Source organism: Canis aureus, chromosome 37 (assembly GCF_053574225.1).
Source record: "Canis aureus isolate CA01 chromosome 37, VMU_Caureus_v.1.0, whole genome shotgun sequence".
Taxonomy (NCBI): Eukaryota; Metazoa; Chordata; class Mammalia; order Carnivora; family Canidae; genus Canis; species Canis aureus.
Genome location: NC_135647.1, coordinates 15,167,908 through 15,188,623, shown reverse-complemented (window position 1 = coordinate 15,188,623; position 20,716 = coordinate 15,167,908). Strand labels below are relative to the sequence as shown.

General features: G+C 37.6%; 1 long non-coding RNA gene across 5 annotated transcripts in view; it reads right to left on the bottom strand.

Moving 5' to 3' along the window:
• The window catches only part of LOC144306395 (uncharacterized), a 79,440-nt gene that overhangs the window by 10,866 nt on the left and 47,858 nt on the right, over window positions 1–20,716 (bottom strand). For 4 of the 5 annotated variants that reach the window (XR_013373476.1, XR_013373472.1, XR_013373473.1 and 1 more), the window contains 2 exons: window positions 19,689–19,803; window positions 13,555–13,688 (listed from right to left, as the gene is read on the bottom strand). This is a non-coding gene — a long non-coding RNA (uncharacterized LOC144306395). Of the gene's footprint in view, window positions 1–13,554; window positions 13,689–15,825; window positions 15,973–19,688; window positions 19,804–20,716 lie in introns of those variants that run through there. The other variant, XR_013373474.1, reaches the window with a different exon arrangement.

Sequence of the window (20,716 nt, the reverse complement as noted above, 5' to 3'; positions counted from 1 at the left end):
TTGAACTCTCTTGGGAGTAGAAGCAGCCATCCCAAATTCCTATCTGTTATGATTGCTTAAGAATTACCTGGATCACGTTTTAAATACAAAGCTTCCAGGCCCCAGTCTAGATCTAAGGAATCGATAGCACAGGACTGAGGGGAGCCTGTTTGTTCTCTTTGACAAGCTCGTCCCATAATCCTTAATACAGTCTCCAGGAGGCCACTGTGACAGTGCAGGTGGGCCAGAAAAGAAAAGAAGGCCTGGAGTGCATCGCCTCCATACCAGAGCACCAAGCAGCCAGCATGTGCTAGGGCAGCACCCAACACTTACCAGTGAAGTCAGACCTGGAAGGGGCATCCAAGCATACAGGAGCCCCGACAAGGAGAGGTGAGCCAGGTGCCATGGAGCCTTGTGGAGGGATGGGGGGGGATAGCATTTGGGTTTAAAATGGTGACTGATGGAGAAGGAGAGAAAGAAAGGGGAACAAAGTGGGTAAGTATCAGGGCAAAATGAAGAAAGTTCCATAAGTGAGGGCCCTAGTGTTGAACTATCATTTCTCTGCCACGGTTTTGTTTAGAGCCAGCCAGCCCTAAGCCTCGGTGTGGTCAAGACTCAAAGCAGACTTGACAGGCACTCAACAGGCCAGCTCTGATGAAGGCCCTCAGAAAACAGAAACGCAAAGAATGTCAAAACCCAGAAAGAGGGATCACATAAATGAGACCTAGAAAGTTCAAGTAAATAAGTACTAAAATGGACACAGGGAAAAATCAGATCTAAAGGTTTTTCAGGGGTGCCCAGGTGGTTCAGTCGGTTGAGTATCTGCTTTCAGCTCAGATCATGATCCCAGGGTCCTGGGATCCATCCCTGAGTCAGGCTCCCTGCTCAGCGGGGAGTCTGCTTCTCCCTCTCCCTCTGCCCCTCTCTCCCCTGCTCATTTGTAAATAAATAAACAAATAAAAATAAAAATGAATGAAGGCTTTTCACCCACACAGCGTGTTTGGAGAAGGAAATCTTGTGTCTGCGTGTTTGTTCAGCTGAGGGGTGCAGGAAGCAGAAGGCAGAGGAGGAACACTCTAGGCCTGGATTGTTTACCATCCCCCATTGCAGGGCACATTATAAAAAACCCACCCAGATACAAGTCAAGTGTTTATAGCCTTTATTAATCTTCTCTTGGCTGTTAGTGCCTCAGATTAAAGTCAGTGAGGCTTTGATTCGAAATAGTTTATGGTACACCCAGGGGTGAAATCTCCTATCTCTTCACTTGTCCTCATTTGTAAGGTTCTTTCAAAGAGGGGTTTGACTTGGTATCTCTTTCCTTGGATGCTTCTATATCTAAATGTACTGTGAACATTTAGGCCATTCACCTATTGACCGTTTTTAACATAAACTATTATATTTCAGCGGACTAATGAATTTGGGAGAGATGGGGAACAGGGTAAAATCTGATCTATTGGGACAATTTTGGGTGACCTGAATACTTTCAACTTTCACCTACTTTTATTGCACAAGATGAGACCTCTCTAGCAAGTCTTACTCGTGTTTTGCAACACATTTACAAGTTGAAATGTGTGTGGCCCAAAGCACTTTCTGTACCACAGGCAGCTTTGATAACAAGCAGAGGTAGGAGGAATTCACTTTAGCCAAATCTGCGGAGTGCCTTTGCGAAGCTCTTCACTTTCTTTGCCTTAACCGTCCTCATTCTCAAGATAAAATGGGAAAAGAAAGGAAAGAAAAAGCTGTTTACCTTGTACAGGTCTTTCAGAAGATGGACTGCAGGATTACAGAATGCTTCATGAACTGTACAATCCCTCGTGTGCTGGCTTGCTGCTGAAAAGGAACTCCTTTGCTCATTTTTGGAAAATATAAGATGCTTATGACTACATCAGACCATTTAATAACCTTTCCTGTGCTTTCAGCAGTAGATACTCTGAAAGCCTTCTGCGGCATCTCCATAAAAACTTTTTTTTCTTTCCAAACCAATTCTTCGCATGTTTCACGTATTTGTAAGACATTACTAGTTGTGTGAAAGTGTGCAACTCTAGAGATCCTGTTGCTCTGAACTGCCAAGACTTCACTTTGGGATCGATTTTTTTTTTTTATGCCCTTTTATACTTTTTTCTCTCCCATTTCAAAAGATCTTTCCCGCTATGGTGGGTCCTTGTGAGATGGCGGATGAAGGAAAGTGTTTCAATGCCCAATAGAGTAACCCAACTGAACATGACCTGAGAATAAAGTCTTTTGGGTTCTTCAGAGAGCTCTTCAGATTTCATACCACGTGCTCAAGGCAGGTGAGATCAACAGTATAACACGGATTCCAACCTACATCAAATATAGGGAGGCAAGGTGGGACCCTGGAACACCATGAAGTGGTCTATGCACCATAACTGCTGAGCCCCACAGACGCTGGTTCTGTCTCTTGAAATCACTCTCAAATAAGTTGCATTTCCCCCCCAACTTTAAGTATTTAACGTGGTTTTCTCTGAAATTTTATTTTTTAAAATGTTATGTTTTAAAATGTCTTACACTTTACTATTTTTCTAGCCAGGCACTAATTTATACATTTGTTCAACAAAAAATTCATGCAGGATTTTGGACCTTATGCTTGTGCTATTTGTTTGTTTGCATATTTATTTATTTGTATATTGTGAATTCATGATTTGCTGGAGGGAAGAGTCATTTATCTTTGTATCCACCGATCGATTAGATAATAAGTGCTCAATAAACACTGAAACAATGTTCAACAAATCACATCAGTTTCCATAATGGTATTGAGGCAAATTATAATTAAAACATATATCTTGTCAATATGAAACTTGTGAGAGAAATGGAGAATGGCATTAAGATATAGTTAATGGAAATTAGGCCATAAATTAGACTCTGAGCTTCCTGATAGCCAGAGTAAAAGAAAAATTTGCCAATATACATCAAATATAGGGATTGTGGAAAGGTCCTGGATTTTAATACATTTCAGCTATTAATGAATATTTTATTGCTATTTGATTACATTTCAGGAATTTTCCAATTATATCCACACATTTTTCTTGAAATAATTAATATGGATCTCAGAAAAATTACTTTTCAAATTTTTGCATGCACTGGGTGCTTGTAGGAACATGGAAAACATCAAATAATCTTATGACAAAAATAAAATTCATTTTTTCCTAAATGAAACTTCCTTAGCGTTTCTCATTTAGAAATGATCAGATCACTTATTTCACTATGTTCAGGATTATAAACTTTACACATAAAATGTGCCTAAAGTAAATTAAAAGCCATCCCCAACCCTCTACCAATGAAACATACCTAAGAACAAGATGAAAATGCCTGGAATAAGCAGGTAGACTCATATCAAGGGTGAACAGAGACATTATATGGGAAGAACTTCCAGCAGGCAGTGAACAGAGCCATTTATGAAGACTCCAAGGATGGAAATATCTAAACATTTCAATGAACTAGGAGCTCTGGTTGCTAATTAAGAACTGACAATCACATTGTCAGAAACAATCCTGTTTCTTTGGCCTCTTGAACACATACAGGGAGTCAGAGATCTGGTCTTCAAGATAATTTACTGTTCCGTGAGCCTAACAGAACCTAACAGACCACCTGACAGGTAGGTGATCACTCACTCAGTGAGGCCTGTTTCTCAAACCTCAAAACGAAGATCATAATACCTACTTTGTGGGATTCTTGTAAGAATCAATGCAAATAGATGTGATTAAGTATGTAGACAAACATTATAAACTTTATATGAGGATCCAATTTGGGTCCAATGGAGTCCAGCTCTGACATCAGCACTTGGGAAGTGGTGGATTTTTCATAGCATTGTATGTGCGATTGGTCAAATTTATGTAAAACTAACATCATCTACTGCTGAAACTCAATTTTTTTTTTTGCTTCACAAATGTGAACAATTTTTAAAAATTTATTGAGTTCAGCGGCTCAATGTTATTACAGAACTTGATTTTAGATTTTAAAAGCTCACTTTCTGTGAGCTCTCTTTCTGTAAGAAGCGTGAATTCACAGTGTTATCTATAGATTTAATACATATTTATCATCACACTGAGTGTGTGTGATAAAGTTCTACTTCTTTTTTTCCAGATCATTATTTTCTTGGCTTTATTTACATTTTGCCTGGATAAGCATATTTATACCGTTTAATACTTCAAGTGATTACACCATGATTTTGAGATTTTATGAGGAAAACTGGAGTACACAATTATGTTTTAAAGTTAACTGATTTGACCATCCTCGATCCAAAGGAGAACAAAAGCACCTGACTCTCGCTAACTTTTGAGATGGCTGTATCAGCTTCTCTAGAACCAATCAATCAGCAATGATCACATTTCAGATAAACCTCAAGGCTGAAATGTCACCAAAGTGATTGAGAAGAAATAATCAAACTGAGTGGATATAGAAAAACAAACTTTTTAAGGAAAGGCAAAGATCACAGAGAGGTTCACCCATTCCCATGGATGTCCTAAGCCGGGGAGCACTGGTAAAGGTGAGGAAATACTGGAGGAGGAACCACACATTCTTCCTCCGCCTGCCATGCTGGCAGAGGGATCCATTGGCAATGAGGTGAAAGCATAAACTGGGACACGATGTAAGGGACTTGGGAGTGCCCAACGGCAGGAGGGCAGCATGAAGAATTGCCTAATCCTCAGAACATCTGAACATGCCCTGTCATCACAGGGAAACAAGCACTGCAGTTGAGGTATCTGGACACCATGGGCCATAAACCTTATCTAAGGCTCTTTCCTTCCCAAGCACCCACTGACCTCTTTTCCTAATGAGTCTCTTCACAGGGCAGAGGGAAGATGGATCAATACACTACTGACCCTCATTTCACTCTTTGATTCTCTTCCAGTTAGGGAATAATAGCTGGGATTAAGAACACTTACTTTTGTGTGATATTTTACTGTTTTTAATTTATTTACTTGTGTCCAGCAAAACACCTACAAACCTATATGGAAAAATCTACAGATCTAATTTATCTGTCTACATATATGACTAAAATGTGTGACTTTTGGAGCCAGTTCTTTTTATGTATGAAAAAGACCGGGATTAATAATAATGCTGACATATGCATATAGCCTGGTGCCAGTGTCTACATATTGAGATTTTATTTATTTATTTATTTATTTATTTATTTATTTATTTATTCATTTATTTTTAGAGAGAGAGAGTGTAAGCAGTGGGGCAAGGGAGCAAAGGAAGAGGGAGAGAATCCTAACAGATTCTACACTCAGCATGGAGCCTGATGAAAGGCTCAATCTCACAACCCTGAGATCATGAACTGAGTGGAAATCGAGAGTCACACGTGCCAATGACTGAGCCACCCAGGTACCCCTGTTCTTTTATTGGAGTTATTAATTATAATGTGTGCGAAATCACACAAGGTGTGTCTCTGGCAACAGCAAAAGGAAAGAAAACATTATTTACAGTGTTGCACAAAATCTTACTCCCACCATTTATAAAGATCACAAGCTCATGAATAGATACTAGAGATTCCTAAGGAATTCCCTGATTATAAGTAGAACTTATCTGTGAATCTTCCAGTATCGATGATGAGAGTATATATTTTTCGTTCCAGGAGCCAGTGAAATGCTAATTTTATGAGACTAACACTACTTGAGTATTACTGTGATGGGCATACTAGTACTCATAAATAACCTATTTGTTCTCCTGCTTTTTCCAGTCACATAATGGTTGTAAGAGTAAATGAAGTATGTTGCTGCTAACCAGAGCCATGAAAAGACTTTGAGCAATTCTCCACTTTTTGCAAATCTACAGGGTTTAGAGAAAAGTATGCAGTGGTGGAGATGGAAGTAGCCTACCCTGCAAATCACTGCAGAATGGAGTCTTCAAACCCACAGTAGACATTAGATGGGTGAAAAATAAATGTTTACCATGTTAAAATGCTGAGATTTGGGAAATAGCTGTTACGTTTCCCAGCATAGCCCTCCCTGATTAATATATGTAATAATGGATTTTTAGCCTTGGGAGCTAAATGAAAATCTGTTAGAATTTTCAATCTTTTAATGAAAGGCTTAGTAGGATATAGCAAGAATTGGCCAGCTGATTCTGTAAAAAACTAGATAGTAAATATTTTAGGCCAAATAGTCTCTTCAAAAGTACTCACTCTGCCATAGGAATATATAAGCAGCTATGATGATATGTAATGAGTACGGCTATGTTCTAATAATGCTTTATTTATAAAAAGATGATGGACAGGATTTGGTACATTGGTCATAGTTTGCTGGGTCCTATGACATGGTACTTCCTGTTAATGTGGTTATGTTGAAAACTTGGTATATAAGTTTCCCAGGGCTAATTTAACAAAGTACCACAAACTGTGTGGCTTAAAACAATGGATATGTATTGTCTCACAGTTCTGGAAGCTAGAAGCCAAAATCAAGGTGTTGGCAGTGTTGGTTCCTCTTGTAGGTTCTGAAGGATAATCTTTCCATGCCTCTCAGATTCTGATTGTCGTAGAGGAGGTTTGGCATTCCTTGGCTTGTAGATGCATCACCCCAACCTCTGCCTCTGTTTCCACATTGACATCTTTTCTCTGTATATGTCTATCATATAAGGAGACCGGTCATATTGGATTAAGGGCCTAACTTACTCCTTCCAGTATGACCTCACCTTAACTAATCATATTTGCATTGACTCTAGTTACAAATAAAGTCACATTCTGGGGTACTGGAGGTTAGGGCTTCAACAAATCTATTTGGGGTATACAATTCAAACTGTAACACTTGGTTACTTAAGGAACACATTTCAGTAAGTAAATTGTCAATGATATGTAAATTTGAAATAAGTTCATAATCAGAGATCAATTCATAAATTCCCTTGACAAAACTGAAACTTCAGGTATCTTACAGAGCAATTAAAAGAAAAACTGCTCATAACTTAAATAATAAATAGAATTTTGTAGTTAACATTTACAATTCAGTATTATTGTTCAGGCTCCTACTTTTTCCAAGTCATTGATTGATGCTTAAGATGAGAAAATTAGATGTGATTTACATACTTTATTTCTCGAGATGGTTATTAAAGCAGAGGATTGATGAAAAGATTATTCCTTAGAGTCTGAATGGAGACATCTATAAGAATTTATTGAAGACAAAACTACAATTTCCTTGGCAGATTCTGAAAAAGCACACAGGTGAGCAATCAAGTAAGTGCTTTAGATGGTGCAGAAGAGTTCAGAAGGAGAGACCTCCAAGACCTAGTTAGTGGCACCCTCCAGGAGGATATGGCACCTACACTGGGCTGGAAGGGTGGCCAGAGTCTGGACAGACACCAGAGAGCATCTAATGGGCGCAGGCATAACATGATGTAGTGTGAGGAGGAGGATCAGCCTTATTTGAGGTCACAGGGGAATGTTGGGAAATACCAGTAATTATAACTGCAAGGAGCAGATGAAGCTGATACAAAGGGCCTTGAATGTCGCCCTAAGAAGGGTTCATGTTACATTCATGAGCAATATGTTTCTAAACAATTAAAGCTGTATGATGTAGTACACAAGATAAATAAGGCAACGGATTGGTAAGGAATTATCTAGGCATTAGCTAGGAATGTCTCGGGATTATGAAAAAAAAGGTGATAAACTGTGGCTGAGTAGTGGGGTAGAGTTAGAATGGTTCATAGGAATTTTTATATATTTTGATGATTGGAGTTCTGAGACCGAGAAAACCATGAAGGAGAAAAAGATGAGCCAACACGATCTCAAGAGTGAAGAAAAAAAGAGAAGAGGCAGATATAAACACAGGAAGGCAGGCAAGACAAATTCTAGCTAATTATTATTAGAGTTGAAGACTAATTCATTAGTTCTACTTGATTAGTCAAGACAGGATAAGGTAGCCATGGTTACATATAATCCCCCACATTCCAATAGCTTAGCACAGCTGAGATTTATTTCTTGTTCATGCTATCCAGGGCTTATTGAAAGGGAACTCTGTTCCACAGATTTATTCAGGTATTGAGGATAAAGGGCATTCCACCATCTCGGGATGCTACCATTTCAACGTGGAACCACAAAAGGAGAAAAAAGAACAAGGACAACTCCCACCTCTCTTAACTGCCTTCAACCCATTTGCTGGAGCTCGTCACATAACCAAAAGCCTAACCAAGTTAGGCTGGAAAACTAGAGAGGATACAATATCCACTAAGCATTGCCATCTCTACTGTGTCATTTTCTCTTCTGTTTCAAAAATAAATTGTTATCTATGAATTTCTGTCCTGATTTTGCCCTTAGTAAGGGGAATCTATCTCTTTCCACATTTTCACTTAACAACCAGGTGATGCTTGTATATTCTCAAACCATATCCATGGCAAGGGGCTTTCTTGGGCATCCTGAGCAGTGGAGATAGACAAAAAGTAGAATGTTAAAATCTGCTAATTGTTTCTCCTCAATGCCTACATTGGTTATATGGGTTTAGGCTGTAATGTGTACGTGTCACATCTGCTTTCTCTGTAACTCCTGATTGTGTCATCATCCATAAGGGCAGTCGTCACTAAAAATACTATCATGTAACTGGAAGGATATGTATATCCTTAGCAGGATATTAAATGTAACTTTCTATCTAGGGTTTAGACAAAGATGCCAAAGACAGACCAAATGCAATCGTTGACAAACATCCATGTGCTAAAAAACAAGGTTCTAGACATCTGCAGGTATATTAAGGGACTATGAGACTGGTTCTTCTAGCATTAGCCCCACCAACCCCTTCAGGCTATATGAAGAGGCCAATAGTGAGGTTTTCTCTGGAAAGAGTTCTTGGTGTGTTGTGTGTTTTCCTCTTCAAAATAGGGAAGGGGAGGAGGATGTTTCCCTTCACCACAAGCCAAGTAGGGAGTTCTTAAAGAGAATTGCACAGAGAGCCCTGTTCTCCTGGAGTTTGGTAAAGTCACAGACTAACATTTGACCTATGCTCTGAAATATCTGAAGGAATGAGTTTGTGGTTAAAGGTGGAAGCGCTGGGCTGTCAGAGACCAGGACTGCTACCAGTCAGTTTGCATATAGATGGAAGAATGTGTGTGTGTGTGTGTGTGTGTGTGTGTGTGTCCATCCCATAGACATGGAGCTTGCAGAAGTTCAAGCCATGGATTACCTCTGAAAGGACTCTGCCTAAGAACAGGTCTTTCCTGGGACAGGATAATCTGCACAATAGAGGCTGGAAGCTAACCATCAATGCAGAAGCTAAGGGAAGGAGCAGAAAGCAGAGAGCAAGAAGCCAGTTGGAAAAGCCATCATGCATGCTAGGGACCAGTGAGTGATCCTCAGAGATAGATAGCAGTGGGAGGTGAAGAGGTCTTTAATAAATCTCGAAGAACAGCCCCTAGAGGAAGAATCAGCATTTGGAAACTATTTGACGAAGAAGTCACTAACGGATGGTAAAAGTACTGAGCTGGTACACCTTTCATGCTACTTCCTCAGTGGGTGCTAGCTCTGGAGGGGCCCAAAAAGCAGCAAGGAGAGGCCAAAGGAAGATAGAGAAGAAACTTTCATCTCCATTTCATCATTCTAAGTTTGACCTCAACTGGGGGAGCAAGAACAGTTTCAAATTTGGTTGAGTAATCAGACCTGAACTAGGGAAGAAGGAAAAGTTTGAAATGGGTTGAGAACTTGGCATTCTGACATCACACGGGCTGGACTTCATACCATCTGGACTTCCTACCATCTGAAAGAGGATTTGTCACTATCTGAGGGAGGGTGAAAGCTCTGGGGCATGGAAGTATTTTACCAAAGAGCAAGAAGACAGATCCACAGAGCAAGGTTTGCAGAAGCAGCCATGAGGAAAAGTAGTTTCTTATTGCTTGGATCCTATCTAATCCTTCTGGTTCGAAAAGCCTGTTCATGTTCATCACTCAGTGACACTAATAAATATGGTACAAGCTGGGAAATGTACAATTGATCCTTGAACTTCACAGATTTGAACTTTTTTTTAATAAATAGAATAAAGCACTATGCATGTATTTTCTCTTCCTTTTAATTTTTTTTTAAGAATTTATTTATTTATTTGAGAGAGAGATCCAGAGAGAGAGCACAAGCAGAGGGGAGGGGCAGAGGCAGAAGCAGACTCCCCTGAGCAGGGAGCCCCATGTGGGGCTCCATCCCAGGGACTCTGAGATCATGACCTGAGCTGAAGGCTAGATGCTTAATGGCATGAACCACCCAGATGCCTCTCATTGAATTATTTTTGACATGATCTCTAATGAGTGACCAATATTACAGCAAATGAACCCACAATTTTTTATTCAGCCATTCATTTACTATTAACAGTTGGGTTGTTCCAAATGCTTTGCAATTGAAATCCATATTTATACATCTTTCAGAGCATTTTTATGCCTTTAAGATATAGTCCAATAAATTAAATTGCTGAGTCAAAAATAAATTCTGTGGAAGCCATTTTTTACACAATTTTTAAATTTATTTCCACAAAAATCATGCTAATTAAAACTCTCCTCCCCTGCTCCAGTAGCAGTATAAAATATTCTGTTTTTTGTAGGCTTATCAATGGGACAAATTATTTGCTTTTATAAATAATCTAGGCTGGTTTTGTAATAAAGCAAAATTTAAATAGACATTTCTATAAATAATCCTTAGTAAATAATCTTGATTTAATTTTTAGAATAAATGTCTACTGAAGAAATGTTGGGGAATATAAAGAAATGCAAAGTAGAAAAGCTATTGCCTATAATTAAGGATTGGTAACTTCTTGGCACATACCCTTCCACTTCTTAACTCTCTAAATGTATTTAACAAAATTGAGACTTTGTTGTATTTGAATTTATATTTTGTCTTTAACATATAAGACCATAGAGCAAATGGGCTATCAGATCATTAATTAGGCTTCAAAGCATGGCTTGCAAGAACTGCATGACTTTCCCTTGTGTGAGTGGCTGTGATCAATCTCCATTCCTGTCTTGGAAGTTAGGTTAGTTTTTATCTTTCATTTTTACATGAACATTTTTGTATACCCCTGTGCATACCTTGAATTAAATTCTAAGACAAATTGCTAAAAACAGAAATGTTGAGTAAAAGGATTTGAACATTTTTATGACTTTTAATTCATATTGCAAAGTTGTTTTCCAAAAGAAATGTGCCTGTGAGTAGTGAAGGAGAGACGTCTCACTTCACAACGTTAAGAATGATCAATATTTTATTGTTCCAACAATGGCTTTGTATTTGAATTTGCCATTCTTTGATTATAATTTTAAATATCATTTTATGTCTTATGGACAATATTTATTTTTGTTTTGGAGGATCTGGTGCTATTATTGGTGATGGTCAAAGCTTTTTGCTATACCAGCAAGACATTAATGATTATCTATTGTATTTATTCATACAGCCGTGTTTCATATTTCTAAGTTACTGAATTTTGCATCTTTACTGGCTATAATACAAAGATGTATAACACATCTTTGAGTATGTTTTTCAGGACATGTACCGGGGTTCTTTCTGAGCCTTTGCCTAACTAAAATATCCTTTCTGCTGCTGTCACATGTAAATGACATCTTGCCAGGATGTGAAATTCTTGGGCCACAAGAATTTCCCTCAAAATGCAGTGTCTTCTGATACGCAATATAGCAGAGAAGAGTTTGCATGTGTGGTGGCTAATTTTATGTCAGTTTGACTGGGCATGGGGTATGCAGATATTTGGCCAAATGTTCCTCAGGGTGTTTCTGTGGGGTGTTTTTGATGATATTAACATTTGAATCAGTAAACTGAGTAAAGCAGACTGCCCTCTCTGGTGTAGATGAGTCTTGTCCAATCCGTTGAAGGTCTGAATAAAACAAAAAGGCTGATGGCCTCCCAAGGAAGAGAGAATTTTGCCTGACTGCCTTCAAAATGGAACATTGGCTTTATGTCACCTTCATAATCATGTAAACCACTTCCTTATAAGTCTTCCTCTTCCTCTTGAAAGATGATAGATGATAGATAGATGATAGATAGATAGATAGATAGATAGATAGGCAGATAGACAGAAGATAGAGAGATGATAGAGGACAGAGATAGATTCTGTTTCTCTGGAGAGCCCTGGCTAATCCAGCATGTTACCTAGAATTTTTTCTCTGTTTCCATGGTTATAGAATTTATGTGTGAAATTTAAAAATGTAATCATGATACCTAGGTGTCATGTCTTTTTTCCCCCCATTCTGTCTGAAATATAACATGATCCTACTGGACAGGAAGTTGAGGGATCTCCATAGTATATGTTCTCTATAGAGTGTGGTACAAGGAAGGTCATCTGCTAGGATAAAGGAGGAAGGTGGTAAGGATTTTAAATTCTGTGATTCAGTAGTAGGCCTTTAAAGTACACTTCCTGCTGTCTGCATCCGTCAAACCCATTTGTGTCAGTTACAACACTCCTACTCTCCTGGCTTGGTCTTAACCTCCCATTACTTGGATTCAGATGTGTCCTTCAATATGAACCTCCAACCCTTCATATTTAGCAATTACCTATCGTTAATTTTCCACATACTTAGATCCTCTCTACCTTGGCTTGAGCAAAGGAATTAATTTATATTCACCTTACATTCAGTAGACTTTTGGCAATATTTATTCTCTGATTTAAATTTCAAAGACCAACAAATATTACTCACATGGCAAAAATACACTTACATATTTTTAAAACACACACCACTTTTGCATCACTGTTGATGATAATCAAAATAAACTTCTGCTTTAGGCAGATCTCCAGGCTTTTGTCCTTTCAAAAAATATATACATATACAAATGTATATACATGGATTTGTTACAGACAAGGAGAACATAAATCATACTGATCATATTGGAAAATGTACCTATTCTAACCTGAATGTTTTCCAAGTGATTTTGTTAGGGATATAAGCCAGCATACAATTAATCCATTGACACTATAATTCCACAGTTGAAGAATTCTGCATGATTACCTACAACTTACCAATAAATAATTAATAGCATTTACAGTGTGTCAGGCACTGTGGTATGCAAAATTTATCAGTAGTCTTACATATATAAATTTTTAAATTTATGGCACAAAATTACACTACCTGCACAATACATAACAAAATCACATATTCTTGTACTTAATTTAGTGTTCTTTCAGTTACAGTAAAATTACTGCTTTCCATTAATGATACTGTGCCTCAAAATTACTCAAGGCTTAAGTAGCTATAATCACTATAACTCTTAACTCACCTAAGCCACCTCTTGCAGTTTTTCTCTTCTCATTTTATGACGGTTACTTTTGCATACTCATTACTCTTGTATTAGTATAGTACAATCCACAGAAAGATGTGTGCACACATCCATGTGTATCCACACTCAGGAAAATCTGAGGTCCTCTGTAATTCTATAGCTATCAAAATTCTGTGCACCCACAATACCCTATGTTCCTGAGCTATCCGTTCTTATATTCCCTCACATTTATTCAGCTTATTGTTGTCCGTCCACTTTAAACCTCACTTCTGGAGATCTGTAGGCAAGGTCTATCTCTTTCCCACCCACTTATTTTTATGTAATCATCAGTCACTCCACCTATCAGTCAACAAATATTTCCCACAAGCCTTACACATTACCTCTGGGTCTAGAGAAATCAGTAAGGCTTAGTCTTTTTTCTCAAGAACATCATAAGTTTGTAGCATCCAGGGTGTGCTGACTTCCAGTGTCCTTGATATCAACTTGAGGCTTGAGGCAATGGATGATCTGATTTCTGAAAAAACATTATATATATATATAATATAATATATATATTTATAATATATATTTATATACGGCTAACTACACACTGTAAAAAGGAAGAGGAAGAAGGGACCGTAAATAAAATCCTGGATCCCTGGGTGGCGCAGTGATTTGGTGCCTGCCTTTGGCCCAGGGCGCGATCCTGGAGACCCGGGATGGAATCCCACGTCGGGCTCCCGGTGCATGGAGCCTGCTTCTCCCTCTGCCTGTGTCTCTGCCTCTGTGTGTGTGTGTGTGTGACTATCATAAAATAAATAAATAAATAAATAAAATAAAATAAAATAAAATAAAATAAAATAAAATAAAATAAAATAAATAAAATAAAATCCTGGGTTCTTAATTGATGGAATTTGAGTCTTAGGAGAGGAGGGAAGAAAAGAATGTAAAAGTAGGTGGGCTAGTCCTGTGCTTGGGAAGAAAGGATTTTAAAACATCTAGCAGGGCAGGAAGGCTTCTACAAGGTATGGGGGTCTCTGAATCCTGAGGCCGGAACTAGAAAAATCCAAACAGATGAAACATTGAGCAATACTTCACACTCCAGCCATTTTTGCTAATAGACTTTGAGTTAATCCAGCTTGACCAGATCCAAAACTATTCTTCCATTGAGAGCAAAGACAAAGCTGCTTATAGAAATAAACACTATTTCTTCTGACACCCCCACATCCCAGGGTCCTCATCATTCTAAATCAACTCATGGATCGACTTTCAGTTGTTCCTATAAGGAGGAGTGGTATCTCAGGAAAAACAAATGGTAAAACTCCCAGATTTGTTTATTTGTTTTTAAAGGCAGATCCACCACCCACCATCTTGTTAACCTACTATTATATACTGGACAAGCCTTTCATGACAAATTGAAAGTTGAGAGATATAAAGTGAAAACAGCATTGTGAGGTTACTTCTACTTAAGTGGAACTTGTTGGTTGCAGAACCCTGTATGTTTTCACGGGGATGGAACACAATGGAACCAAAAGGTCAAAGAACTTGGAGTTTCATGGTTCCAAAATCCAACTCACAGTTAGGGCCTTACAGTACCAACTATGAACTGTACACATACATGTAGAAATGGGGTAAGACCTATTGTAAGTCACATCCAGTTCTAGACACTCCTTGAAACTATTGCTGAGGCACCTGGGAGCCTCAGTCAGTCAGGCATCAAATCTTGGTTTCTGCTCAGGTGTCAGGGTTGTGGGATTGAGCCCTGTGTCAGGCTCTGTACTCAGTGGGGCATTTGCTTGAGAATTCTCTCTCCCTCTCTCTCTCTCTCTCTCCACACCCCCCTCTACCCCCCACAGTTTCTCTCTAAAATAAATAAATAAAGCTTTAAAATAGTACCTAGAAGTCAAAATAATACTATTTTAAACTCCCAGTCTCTTAGATAAATTTGCTGAGCAGCACCCACACCACTCATTTTCTGAAATTCATATGTAGTGTGTCAGATTGTATTGATTGTTTTATTAAAAAATAGTTTTTGATAGAATTTTCATTACCATGATTGATGGATTTGAAAACATAACACTATAGCTATACTTGCTCCATTCTGTGGCATATTCATTGTGGCACAAGAACATCCTGAGGATATGAGATTATGATTTTCCTACGCTCTTCTCACCTCTGCCCTAGGCCCAAATGTAGCACACTGGACACTGCTTCATTTTCCAGACTGGAGTGTCTGTTGAGGATCTCTAGAAAAGCTCATATTAAGAAAATGTGCATACTTGCAAACTCTTGTTCAGAGTCAAACAGTTTCTTAAACCAATATGAACTATGGAATGTCAATGCTTGTTAGGTGTTATAAGTAAACTCTGATTATCTCACTCTTGTGTTATCTTTTCAGTATATTTAGTAACTAATTGTCTTATATCCCATAATAGAAATATTTATTTATGTATTTATGTATTTACTTATTTTTAAGATTTTATTTATTTATTTGAGAGATACAGTGAGCATGAGCAGGGATAGAGGGAGAGGGAGAGGGAGAAGTAGACTCCCCACTGAGCAGGAAGCCAGATGTGGGACTCAATCCCAGGACCTGAGCTGGGACCTCAATCATGACCTGAGCTGAAGGTAGACACTTAACAGACTGAGCCACACAGGCACCTCTATTTTTTTATTAAAAACCTCTAATGGTAACTTATTCAATAAAGAATTGTGCCATTGTGACCCACAGTTCAATCCACCTGCAGCTGGGAGTAGTGAACGAACTGTTCTGTTACACACCAGGATGTTGAAATTCAGCTTACTGTGGGCCAAACGCACTGGGAAATCAAAAAAAAAAAAAAATGACATTAAGTGGACTCAAATCTGTCAGATCACCTAAACAAGGAGGGAAAAAAGGTACATCAAACTTAAGGAACATACAAACTCCTTTTCAAAAAAATAAATCTCACACCAGTATATACTTAAATTCTTTTCTAATATCATTTAATCATTTATAGACCTAAAAGTATCTATATACCCCTAAGGTTTATATCTTGAATTCATCTCTAAAACCAGATAAAAATAGTAATCATATACAAACAAAAAATATGTTGATAAAATTAAAATTGAAACACTTTTGCTAGATGGCACTCTGTTTTGTTACATCACTGTTTGTAACATGATTGTATGACCAACTGCTATGGCACAGGATTGCCTTTTTCCCTGATTATGAATATGTTGATGGTTTTATACTTTATAATGATATATTTATAAATATTTTCCTTACATTTGATGTAAAAATACATATTGCATACATAATAAAAACTTACATAATCATTTATTATATAAGCACAAGTACAGTTTATAACATAACAAGTACATCTTACAGTTAGGTTTTTTCATTATAAAATACCAAAAGGCATAAAACCAATTAAAATTACCCAAACATCTAACACCCAAGTATCAATCCAGTTTAGCATATTTCTTTTCTATTGTTTTAAATGCATGATTGTGGATGGAGGAAACAGGAAATCTGTATATGAACTTTAGTATAATACTCTGTGCTTCCAGCTAGGGTGATCAGCTACCCATGTTTGCCTGAGACTGAGGGATTTCTAGGGACATGAGATTTTTCAGTCCTAAAACCAGGATAGTCCCAGGCAAACTCAGATGGCTAATCACCCTAATTTCAGCCTTTTGTTTTGTTCCCAGCCTACTTCATACTGAAATCTGCATGTATTTTAGGCTGTATCTTCTTTTACTTTATATCATCAGTCAACATTCTTCCTCCAACATTCCAAAGTTTGTCGAGAGAACTTAATTTCACTGTTTCCCCTTTGTTCCCTATTGTTTAAAGCTGAGGACTATGTTTTATCTGAATTCCATTATTGCTATTTTAGTGGGCTTTCAGGTCTGCTCTGCCCACTATCTTCAACAAGAAGGTGTAAGATGCTTTTGAGCTTCACATGCCTCTACTGCCATGGATCAGTCATCACTGATGGCTCCGCCCTGGCTCCAAGTCTCCGGAAACCTTCTCAGGTACAACTTGGACTTCATTTGCCCTGAATGCATCATCTGCTGCCTCTTATTCAATTGCTTTTAATGATCAAAGAAGAACTATGTGGCTCTAATGTGATCCTAAATATAAATAGAAACGCTATGTTAACATAGGAAGTTTGGTTATAAAAGAAGTTATCCAAATGTTTTTGAGCAGTCATTTTTCACAGTATCACTTAAATAAACACACAGAAAAATGTGATGCTTATAAAAAAAAAAAAAAAACTTTGAACCCCTAAGAATATATTAACAGATTCAAGAATGACTTCTCAGAGATCATTTTAACCCTGTATGTTTATTCATATTTGCAGGGAGCACCACTTTAAAATATGGAGAAAATTATGATCATGAGTTAGATTTAATTTGAAATATGCTAGAATCTTGGCAAGTCTTTTTTAATATAAATTGGGTAAGCCTCAGTCACTCAGGTCTATGTCAGAGAACAATTTTCTAAGAGACATTCTAAATAAGATCAGATGATAAAAGGTGGAATGTTCACCTGACTTCTCAACCCCATGAATTTAATTCTTGAGTGCATTTTTCTTTTTCCTTTCAGGACTTGAAATAGTACCCACATTCCCCTCCTAAATATTTTCTTTGTTTTTTTGACTTATTTATTTTTATTAGAGAGAAAGCAAGGAGAGGTACAGTGGGAGAGGGAGGAGAGAACCTCAAGTGGACTCTACACGGAGCACAGAGCCCAACACAAAGCTCAGTCTCATGACCCTGAGATCATGATCCGAGCTGAAATCGAGTCAGAAGCTCAGCTGACTGAACCACCCAGGCACCACTCCCTCCTGAATATTTCCAATTGATTGTGGCCTATCAGCTCTAGCTCTTTTAAGGATCTATCATTATCATTGACAGGTAGACTGATTTTACAGATATTTTTACCATAACTTAACTCTTTGTTTCAAATATGAAATGAATCAAAATTAAAAGATCAGTAATGGAGTAAAATGTATAGGACCCATTTTATTTTTATTTTTTTAAGATTTATTTATTTGAGAGAGAGGGCTTGTGCATGGGCATGAAGGGGAGAGACAGAGAATTTCAAGCAAACTCCTTGATGAGTGTGGAAGGGCTCGGTCTCATGACCCTGGGATCATTACCTAAGCTAAAATCAAGAGTTGAATGCCTAACTCACTAAACCATCCAAGCACCGCAATAGGACTCATTTTAGAATGTCATTTAGACACACTCTGGGGACTCTTCTTTTCTCACCATGAGGCCCATTGATGTTAATGCTAGTATGAAAACAGTTTAAGCAATTGAGATCCCTGTAAATTTAAAGAGAAAAGTTCTCATCTTGACAGATAGGAAAAGAGAAAATGTAATCTACTTAAAGGACAATTTTCTGTTCATTTTATTTTTATTGTAAATATATGTGTTTGAATCAATTTGTTACTACTCAATCACAACTCTTGGTTGATTCCTAAAAATAACAGTATTTCTCTCTCTCTCTCTCTCTCTCTCTCTTTCTCTCTTTTTGTCTCAAGCTTATTTCTTTGTTATAAACATCTTGACTTTGTTGGAAAGAGAAATCGTCTGAGAAATATTGTTTGCCCTCTATAAATAAGGGGAAAAATATTAGATAAAATTCATGAAAAATTACTATATTTTCTAGAAAAGATCTATTGTAATGTCTTCAGCAATATGATGATCTTCTTTAAGGAGGCTACTACTCATTCAATGGCAAAAAGTTTTATTTCATGGTTATTTAAGCAATAAACCTTTCAATGTTTTGTAAGACAGCAATTTTATAGATTTCATTTTCAATCAAACGGCTCAGAAATAATTTCCAGTTCCTTAAATCACAAAAGACCATATTTCCCAGATCTCTAATTTAACGTCCACAAATGCCTTGAATCAGAATAAAGATTTGTGACTAACTCATGTCTCAAGACTGTGGTCTTGGTTATAATCCTTCTATAGACTTATCTCCATTTAAATATTTTATTGTAAAAGACATGAAGTGCATGTATATCAAGTGCAGATGCAAGGAGAAAATTTTCAGAAGGGAGTTTTCAGAACTATGGAATTCTGAAACTGGAGAGAAGTAGGTACTTTGAAGAAACCAAGGATGTTGTGAAATTAAGGTGGATTTTTGAAGTCTCTAACTTCACTCGGGTCCCTATGCTTCTCTCCCTCTTGAAGAAGAAGAATCAGAACCTACTCACCAGCTTTGCTGAGCTTCTTCAAAGCCCAAGACAGTGATCTGATTTGCCATTTCCAAGGGCTTGTTTGAGCCAAGGCAAGGATAAATGTGTTGGGAGTTTGAATAAAGCCTTAGGAACTAACAAATTATAATTCTTAACTGTATTATCCTATTGTGAGACACAAGAACTCAACAGAGTGCCCCTAGCCCATGAGTTGAATTCCAAGTCGATTGCTTGGAATTTGTTTTCCCTTAACATTACATGTAGAGTTTAGATTTTAACACAAGTTTGTTAGTAGCAAACTTTAGACCTTGACCACCACATGTGACACTGCTTACCAAAAAAGAAGCTCCAAAAGAAGTTTCAATTCCCAGATGCTGTAAGCATATCTTTCCCATTGCCATCTTGGCAATAAGAACAAACTCCTCTCCTTTTTCAGTCCAGACTGAGTCACTAGAAGAAAATCAAGAACTCAAGACATTGTTAAAACAGATATCCCAAATCTCCCTAGCACAGAGGAGACTAAACATGGAAGGGGTTTAATGATTGGGGTTTAAACATATGGTATATAATTATAAATTTTCAGGCTTAAAAAAACAGGCTGTTTTCCAGGGTACTTAATATTCTATTCATCTCAGCTTTAGAACTATCAGCCCCTGTGGACTAAAACACAGTCTCCAAAAAGACAAGAAGTTGATGATACTTATGAGAGAAAGAAGGAATAAAATTATTTATGTCTACTTCATATAACAAGACCTATAAACTTTAATGACCTCGGAGGATTTGACTATATCCATAATTGTAGAAATTAGACACAGTAATGGAACACTTGGTTCTTCTCTTTTCCGGAAGCCATCTTAACACCATATGAGTGGTTGCTTAATTTTTCTGGCCTTTGGCCATGTTATATACACAAGCCACACTGACCAAATGTCTCACTTTTTTTAGCCAGAATGCTCTCATTCATATAGCAGTGGTGGAAAAAAAAATGAATTAATGCTTCTTAGCAGTCACCTGACATTACATTTCCTGTCCTTTCTACACCCTCCTGTGAAATATACGCAGTGTTAAAATTTAAAATTCTGACATTTATAATTCTTTTCTTCTGGTAATGTGCTTCTTCCCTTGGGCAAATTAATCTCTAGGGGCCTGGGTTTCCTCACTTGTAAAATGAGGGAATTATATCCCCAGTAATATCCGAGAGTTTTTCTAACTGAGAAAGTTCATGGTACTACTTATGTTTATACTAGGATTGTGCAAATACATAAATATATTGTGGATAGTAAAGGCTAGGTTTTCATTTCTCAGGGGGAACAAAAGGTATAATTAGGGAAAGGGGCACAATAGAATAAACTCTGGTATTGGA